We start from the raw sequence: 9,802 nt of genomic DNA on the forward strand, positions 1-9,802 counted from the left end.
TGCAATAGATTCCCACCCACCAACAGTGACTGACCAAAACTGATGTTTAAAAACGTGCTGTCAGGAGCAGTATAAAGCACAGTGCAGTTCCTTGCATCATGGTGCTCTACATACAAAGATCCTCTATGGCAACAGTCTCCTCCCCCTTTTTCATAGGAAGCTGATACCAAGTTACTCTATTGGTTCACCTAGCTCAGTATGCCCAATGGCATTCACTGGAGCAGCTCCCCAGGGTTTCACCAAAAGGTATTTCCCAGGCTTACCAGGAAATGCCAGGAAGTGGACCTGGTACCTTTCACATGCAGGACATGTGGTCTATACACTGCTACACCCTGCTTTAGGTTTCTTAAACTTTGAGTCAGACTCTGAGATCTGGTAAGCCCTAGTAGCAACCCGCACAAATAAAAGATGTTAATTCATCTGCTTCTTTTACTCTTCCAGTCTGGGCAAGTACAGTTTGTTTTGTTTCCTTCAGGAACATACACATTATATAAATGGTACCATTTTTCAAACGTCTTTCCATCAGTGGGCTGCAGGGGGTGGGGGTTGTTTAATATGTTTCAGTATAAAGCTGAGACTCCTAAGAACCTTTTATTGAGCCACTTTGCCCCCTAGCAGTTAGGCATATTAGGGTCACAAGATAAGCAGCAGCGTTTCCCAGATATAATCCATTTACTTTGTACTTTGCGTGTAATGGGCAGTTTGGGGGACAAGCATTCTCCAGCATGTATTTAAAGGGATTCATTTGAAAGATAAGTAAATTGCAGCCCGCTCATTAAACCCAGCACTTCATGCCACACTGCAAACATATATTTAACTAAGAAAGAAGCACTACTGTGGGCTTTCTGTTTTCTTCTTCCCTCTGAGATCTTGAAATGTTGTGATTCATCATCATTTCCAAAAGTACCTGAAAATTACAGGCCAAGCAAGATTGCAAAATGCTACAAGGATCAGGGAACTCAGTGCATTTACAAGCAGAGAAAGCATTTTCTATTCAGCTCTCTATGCTTGCCTCTGGATTGATCTGAACAATGGTTTTATTTGATCACAATACCTTTGAGTGGCAAATGCAGTGCCTTCCACATTTCAGGGTGAACAGCCCCCTAGTGGAACTAGAGGGCACTACAAAACAATTAAGTAAATGCACCATACTTAGGCTGCAATTTATCCAGGAGTACACCCCATTACACTCAGCGGCCCTTACTTCTGAGTAGAACTAGAGGACTGCAGTGTCACAGTCCACTCCTATACATGTCTGCTCAGTAAGTCACATTGAGTTCAAGGAAGTGCCAGCCAGGTGGGAGGCAGGGCAAAGGCAAGGTTGGGGCTATTTGAATACAACAGCTGGAGTGGCAGATTTGCTTTGCTGGTTCATTCACAAAGTTTTAACCTCATCACCATTACCCTATCGCACCCTAGTTCATTTGAGCAAACTACAGTAGTGACCCCATATCTGATGGATAGCTCAGTTGGTAAAGCATGAGGGTTGTGGGTTTGAGCCCCATGTTGGGTGAAAGATTCTTCCATTGCAGGGGGTTGGACTAAATGACCATTGTGGTCCCTTCCAACTATACAATTCTATGGCTGTGCCCCACCACACCAGCCACTACTGGAATGCACCTCACTTAATAATGCGCCCTACATCAAATAGACGCCTCAGAGACAGCTAAGCTTTGATTTAAAGAGCTGCTTTTCAAAAATCTGAATTTCCATGTGGGAACAGAGAGATACAACCACAGAGGAGAATTTCACCACCGACATGGCCAAGTATTTGAATTGGTCTGTGGAAGAAATCTTGTAGGGGAATATTAAGCATAAATGGTTTGACCAACAGGAGTGATCTAAAATGGGGCTTAAAAAGTTCCCCTTCTCTCATGAAATACCCAATTCCTTGTCATTTAGGGGAGCTTGTAAACAAGGTTAGAATGTTCATTAATTCAGAATGAGGGCGGAGAGCTTTGTCAAACTTGGCCTCAATACCCATCATGTACTTAAATTGGATGGGGCTACATAGATGTGTTAGGAAGCCTATTTGGAGAAAGACCTATGCTACTTGCCTTCACTTTTATTTGTTCTTGGATTATTATCACATTACCAAAAATATGACTGAATGGCATGACCTCATCACATTTTTACATGATTTCCAATTGCCATGGATCACCTCAGCAATAAATTTATGTTCTGTTTTGCATTTTAAAAACAATGGTCCTGACCCTGCAGACCAACTAGAGAAGCAGCTGTGAACAGGCAGTGAGCGTCACATGAAAAAGTTAAGGAAAGGTGGTTTCATGCATTTTTTCACACATACTCCCAAATTCCCCTTCTCATTCTCAACATGTTTGTGGGCAAATATTTGGCAGAGCCCTGTAATTGCCCAATACATTCCTCATGTAAAGCAGACTAGCAATATTTTTATTCTCCTCACACACTGGGCCCCCTCTATACTATTGTTACCTAATGGGAGAACAGCGAACACGTTTTAGTGGATTTGAAAGAAACTCAGTATGAAGATTAAGAAAGATCCACTCTCCACACAGACACATTCACCAATTACATATATTACAACAGAGCAGTATTTGCAAATGGTCTTACTCTATACCAGGCCACTAAACTTCGCACCACGATCTACCTGGGACACCCCTGTGATCTACCAGTGGATCACGATCTACCTGTTGGACATGCCTGCTCTATACTATAGCATACTTGTTATTGTTGAATTGTTATTGTTGAATTGTTATTTCAACCATTGTTCTAACAATGAAGTCAGCCACACTGGATCATTATAGCAGGTCACAGTCACATTTAGGAAGCTGATTCCTATGATGAAAGAACAGAAGATGAAGACACTAACTCTTATTGTTCCATGCTTATGAAGAGAAAACCGCATCAGCTACACCTGCACTGGAGGCCTAATACTTTATTGACAGTATTTAAAGGCTCGTCATCCTCTGGACATATTTATTTTGCTTTGCTTAGTAATCCAAGATGACCTGACTAATTGCCCTAGCTCTTAAGAGGCTGACAATAGCTCGCTTCTTAGATCACAGTGAAAGGCAAAGGCTTCTACACATGGAATGTAAAGACACCTACAGTTCTAGAACACAAAGGAATTCATCTGTGAATCTGTGCTGACTCTGAGGCCTGGTGTTATAGGAGAGGAAACCAATGTATCAGGACCCACTGTTTCCACAACCTTCCTAATTTTACACACTTCTAATCAGTGGTGGACGAACCCTCTCTGTCACCCGGAGTGGTATGTCAAGGGGTGTGGCGCACCGCCTGGCAGCCCGATCGGACTGAGCATGTGCGGCAGCCCGTACAAAAGCCCGTACAGATGCCATGCATGAGTGGCAGCCGAATCGGACTGCACACGCGCGACAGCCTGTACGGATGCTGTGCGAGCAGCACCCACACTGAGTGTGCGCGTGCCCTTCGCTGCTCCACAGCTGGGGGAAGGCAGTGGCCATCAACCCCCCCCCCAGGGTGGCGAACTGCCCCCCCTTCATACGCCACTGCTTCTAATGTCCTTCCGTTGTGGATTGCTACTTCTACCTCCACTCCCTTCTAAACTAGGGCTGCAAATCTGAACATATCTTTTGGGCACTCAGCTCCACTGAATACAGTATAGCTTAATCCTGAGTAAAGGTTGATCGGCTTGCATTGTAAAGAGACAATTTAGTTTATCTTCATAAGCTCCTGTTTCAATTTAGTTCAGAACTTGATTAAAAGTAAGTGTTTTACATCTACCGCTAAACTGAGATCACAATGATGATGATTTTACAAAATGCCACCGTTGTATCTTGGAAGCCAAGGAAGCCTATACTACTTCATGCAACATCTAATCTATAACTCATGCTATACTTCAGAAATTATGGGATATTAACAAACCTGTTTCCTTATTGCAAAGCATCAAGTAAGAATATTACTCCTATTCCTACAGCAATCCTGTACACATCTACGCAGAAGTCCCCTTGAGTTAAATGAAACTTATTCCCAGATACAGGATTGTTATCTTTCGCCAAACTCAGAATTAATAAAGGAAGGGTTCAAAAGAAATTAACATTGCACTCAGAACTATTGGATGTTAAGCCATCTGGTCTCATGCAATGAGTTGCATTGGGCACTGAGGAGTTGGGGTGAGTGAGGGAGGAGAAGCTAGCCACAGATTTTCATCAGCGAGCTGTTAAATTAGTCCTTTTGCTTCACAGGGCTTGTTTTATTCAATCTGCCTTTATTAAGAACACAGGTTTGATTCTGTGAGGAACAAATTCTTCTAAGTTCTTAAAAGGAAAATGGTTGTAAGCATGCTTTTATTAGGCTGCATTACTGGATAACCAATACAACATGTTACCATTATGAATCATCTGATTTAGAGTGACACGAAAAGAACTTGGAGGAGTGGGGCGGGGGGAGACTCCCAGCCAAAACACTGGCAGGCCACAGCTCACCAGGCCAGATTTGATTGGCGCTTGCTGAGTTTTCAGCTGTGCTCAGTAGCAACTGTGTCTACGGCTTATCATTATTTAGACTACACTTCCCAGACATGTAATAGCGTTGAGGAAATCAGGGCCAGGCTGAAGGCTTGTCTACATTACAAATGTAAACCAGTTTCAAACCTGTTTATCCCTCTTAACTCTAGCCTAACTGAGAGACTGGGGTCTGTAGTTCTACAAAGGAACAAAGGACTTCTAACAGAATTCTCACAATCCACCCAAATGTACAATTCACACAGATTTTTTTATATATATATAAAAAGAGAGATAGTGACAGTTAAACTGATTTCAAACTATAATGCTATGGTGTGGATAATATGCTCTCCAAGACACAAACAGAGTGCTGCAAAGACAATCCCTCTACAGTGAAAGAATTACCGGTAACCAGGAAAACTAAAATCATCTAGGCTTGACTCTCATTAGGGAGCCTTGTGTATTAGACCTTGCCAAATAGATAGAGGCAACACTATTTTGCCATAATACAGTTTTTGCTATCCATTGCACACAGACCTGCTTTTTAAATTGTCCTTTTGTAGTGTGACATGAAATTAATGGATTCACCATTCACTGACCAATTGCATATATGTCTCAGCGTTGCTCTAAAGAGCTCAAGGCAGCACATACAGCTCTCCCCTTTTGTATCTTCACAACAGCCCTTTGAGGTAGATTAGTTTTAGAGATAGTGATTATTAGTCCAAAGTTCATGGCTGAATGTGGATTGAACTTGGATCTCCTCAGTCCTAGTAAGGCACTCTAACCACTACATACACGGCTTCTCGCCAGTTTTACTGTTAGTCATACAAATGTGTTTCTTGGGTGATTCCCGACAAGGTATTTACTCTGGGACAGCCATTCTTTATTCACTCATTTTCCCCCACTCTGGGCATTCCCATTATGTAATCAACATACTGTCCTTATCCTGGGTTTTCCATTATATTGCTTCCATTTGTTTCTGAAGCTCAGGAAGGAGAATGACTAAGAACACCCTCTAATTAAAGGACTAATTAAAGAGCCTGCCCACTTTGGCCCTCGCCATACAGATGGCATATGAGATTGAAGTGAAGGTCAAGCATTTTATTAGATACAATGTGGAACCACAGTAGCAATGTTGCTTGCAGCTCTTTGTGCAAAGAGCTACGTCTCAGGAGGAAGGCTAAAGAGTTGCAGTTTAGATACACCCATTACAGTGGTGCCCCGCAAAACAAAAAACTCGCTAGACGAAAGGGTTTTCCGTTTTTGCGTTGCTTCGCTAGACGAATTTCCCTATGGGCTTGCTTCGCAAGACGAAAACGTCTTGTGCTTTTTTTTAAAGCCGCTTGAAGAGGCGCAGTTGTGACGGACTGTGCTTCGCAAGACGAAAAACATCGCAAGACGAAAAGACTCGCGGAACGAATTCTTTTCGTCTTGCGAGGCACCACTGTATATGTGATTTAGGAATATGCATGGATATCTACACCACCAAACTTGCCTTTTTAAGCAACAGCTTGAGCTAGCTGTTTATTGTTGGAATATACTGAGGAGAAACTGAAAGGACCTGGAAAAAAGGGATAAAGGCAGGGTTTAGCCCATAACAATGAGATATTCTATTTTTTAAAAAATAGGTTTTAAATTTAACCAGCGGGAGAAGCTGAGTTTTAATGGAAGCACGCAATGCTGGAGATGCTGCCTACTGAGCACCTAAGGTAGCTGCACTTGTCAGTTTAGTTTTTAAATGCCCACCCACCCGATTTGTTTGAAATTAAAAAGAGTTCACTGAAAATGCAACAGCTGGGTCACTGGACATCTCCAGAGTCCATCATTTTGTTCACATTCTTCAGCATTAACTGATAAATGCCCCTAAAGACAATTACTAGGGGAGTAGGTAAAAAAGATAAAGGACCCCTGGATGGTTAAGTCCAGTCAAAGGCCACTATGGGGTTATGGCGCTCATCTCACTTCAGGCTGAGGGAGCTGGCGTTTGTCCACAGACAGCTTTCCAGGTAATGTGGCCAGCATAACTAATCCGCTTCTGGTGCAACGGAACACCGTGACAGAAACCAGAGCGCACAGAAACACTGTTTACCTTCCTGCCACAGTGGTACCTATTTATCTACTTGCACTGGCATGCTTCCAAACTGCTAGATTGGCAGGAGCTGGGACAGAGCAACGGGAGCTCACCCTATTGTAGGGATTCAAACTGCCAACCTTCTGATCGGCAAGCCCAAGAGGCTCAGTGGTTTAGACCACAGCGCCATCCGTGTCCCTATACTAGGGGAGTAAGCCTCACTGGACACACTTGGACGTCACTTACTTCTAAATAATCATATATGGGATTGCCCTGAGAGGCCATTTATGAAGTTGCTTTGTTAAGGGAAGAACAACTGTGATTCATTTATAGAAAATGGCAGCCTTGTCTGATGGATAGCCAACAATTACCCCAGACCCTCTTTCCTTCCCTCCATCTTCGTTCCTACCTCCACCAGAGTCCCAACTCCCACCAACTCATTGTCACAAACACAATAACAGTAATTATCCTATAATTGAGCACTACAGTCACACTCTAGCCAAAGACGTCAGTGCGGGAAGGAAACTGGTAATGTTCACAGTGATTATTTATTTCCCCATTGTCTCATACATGGGTGGTATCTGTTGGGAAACCGGCCTTTCATCAACCCACTTCATCTCTCCCTCTAGTTCTCTGTAGTTGCTCCCACTCTTGTTAACAATCAGAATCCACCTAGGCAAGGCTTGTCTGCCAGTGGTGCTCCTGGCTAGACATCAGAAGAGAAAGGGGCAAAAGATTTGTTAATGTGTGGAAAAAACCCTGCCAGGATCTCAAAAGTATTTTAATAGATTTCTTGTAATTGTGCTTCACTAAGGCTTTGTAGAGAGAAATTCAAAGCATCGTTTTCTAGCCTAAGGCTTCCATACTGTATCATGATATGAAGATGTTCTAAAAAAAGACATTTTGCTATTACAGAGGTTAGGGTGGTGGTGGAGGAAGCAAATGTTCGTTAATAACATATAGTCTACTTTCAAGGTGTCATTTCAGTACAAAAGGAGCAGTGATGCATTTAGGTGATTTTAGACTCTGGGCCGGATCCATCTTAGGGACTCCATCAGCAGAAGTGCAGTGCAATGGCTCCCACTTACGTAACAGGCCATTTCCCCTTCTCCTCCCCCCATGGACCCTGCCCATCCCCAATGGGCTGTGTGGGAATCAGGAGAACCCCCAGAACAGTGCATGGGGTGATGGGGGATAGTTCCATTTGACAAACTGGGGGGCAAGTGAAATAACTGTAGCGTTGGCAGAGCAATCTTAAGTGGTGGTGGTGGGGATGGAATGATAGACCTACCAACCCATCCATGCCCTGTCTGCTTGCTCCAGCCAGGAACAGCATCAGTTGTGCTTTTTGGTGGAGCAGAAAAGGCTCCTAGTCATGGGAGCAGCAGAGGCTCACAGAGATAGGCAGACAGGCCCCTCTGCCATATCCTAACCAGGGGGTTAGGATTGCTTTCTCAGAGAGCACTATATAAGCATCATTATTAAGGCAGCTTTATATGTGAGATTGTGTTTGCCTGAAGTTCCCTCCCTCACACAAAGGGACGTTGTGACATCGCAGCTGATGAGACTCACAGTCTCCAACTCCCAGCCAATGCACAAATGTGTTTCTATCGTTGGCCATGTAGCTGTATTTTCCACTGTCCTGCTGCAGAAAGAAAGTCCAGGCAATCTATCTATCTATCTATCTATCTATCTATCTATCTATCTATCTATCTATCTATCTATCTAATCTATCTATCATCTGAAATCTCCTTATGCCAGCCGCTGAACTTAATAGCAAAAATAATACTTATAAGAATACATTGCTATAACAATGAGCTACAGTATGAAACATCTCCTGGATTCACTTTTCCTTGCATTATTGATAAGCATCAGTCAGAAGGAGGGTCTATAGGTTAAATCTATATTGCTTTGAATTTCCCTTCTATGGCCAAGATCAGACGCCATCAACACATCTTGAACTGATTTAAGGCCCTGGGGTGTTACTTAGTGCCATTCAAAACACAGCAAGCCATTTTCCATGCGCCGAGGCCACTAGGGCTCGTTAGAATGGCATTTTTAATAAAAGTGGAGTGTAGCTACAACAGTTTTCAGCCCTGCTCTCCAGATCAACCGCTATGTACGTCATTCCCCTCTGCCCCCATTCACATACCCTCCAGACTTTTGACTATAAGGACAAATTCATATTAGGTGTAATTCTACTGAAACCAATACCATTCCAACCAACATACATTAGAGTTAAAGTCATTTGAAGTTACCATAAAAATGTGTGTATGTGTGCGTGTTTATTTTTATTTTTAGAAGGTTCCATGGCACGAAAGAAATCCAATTAATAAAGAGATGAAAAAGAACATATCTGGTTGAGGATCTCTTTAGAACCATATTTTTATCCTGGAAACAATGAGAAGGAGTTAACTATAGCATTATCTATCTACTGCTAGGAATGGATTAAAATTAGAATGACAACACTCAAAATAGTGGACTAATGAAATGACGAATGGAAGATTATTCTGCAGGAAAATTATTCTGGCTGTCACTCTGAGCTATGAGATCATTTCATTTCATTTTAACCGACATGCAAAGTTTCAGGGGTGAAGAAAAAATCTGTCAAATTTTTGTGACAGATAGGTAGCCGTGTTGGTCTGCCATAGTCAAAATAAACAAATTCCTTCCAGTAGCACCTTAAAGACCAACTAAGTTAGTTCTTGGTATGAGCTTTCGTGTGCATGCACACTTCTTCAGATACACTGAAACTTCTTGTGCAGAAACTTGTGAGCGTGCTATCAAACCCACATAAAGCTTTGTTGTGGTACAGTAAGAATATCTGCGTTCCATGATAAATCAAATGAAGAGTCAGGCAAGACAGGATATTGTCTCCAATGGTGGTTCATCAGACGATCCAGCAAAGTTCATAAAAGTGTCAAATGATGGTATCCATTTCCTTCTCCCCTTTCTTTGTTCCCAGTCTCACTAGAGAGAGATACCATCTCTGCCACTGACAGCTTCAGTTTTGACTATTATATATATATATATAAGCTTTTTATATGTATTTTAGCAACCAGTAAGATTTCTTTGTGTATTTAGAAAACACTCATAAAATCATTTAGTCTTTTACTATTATTAAATCTGCTAGTGGTCAAGTGACCACCACCATCACTGCTTATTGCAGTTAATAAGCAATAATTAATTATAACCCCATTCAGGAGTCATTCTTTTTGTATGCCTTGTCGATGAACCCCAATTTTGAAAGTATAAATATTATTTT

The 9,802-nt window shown here is 42.3% G+C and overlaps 1 long non-coding RNA gene across 1 annotated transcript; it reads right to left on the reverse strand.

The window, feature by feature from the left end:
* Positions 1–7,066: 7,066 nt before the first annotated feature.
* On the reverse strand, positions 7,067–7,980 carry LOC310699231. Its single transcript, XR_014522017.1, has 2 exons — positions 7,829–7,980; positions 7,067–7,243 (listed from the first exon to the last, which is right to left on the reverse strand). It is a non-coding gene; the product is annotated as an uncharacterized lncRNA (long non-coding RNA).
* Between the last annotated feature and the right edge of the window lie 1,822 nt (positions 7,981–9,802).

This window comes from Podarcis liolepis, assembly GCF_965112155.1.
Source record: "Podarcis liolepis genome assembly, chromosome: 2".
Lineage (NCBI taxonomy): Eukaryota > Metazoa > Chordata > Lepidosauria > Squamata > Lacertidae > Podarcis > Podarcis liolepis.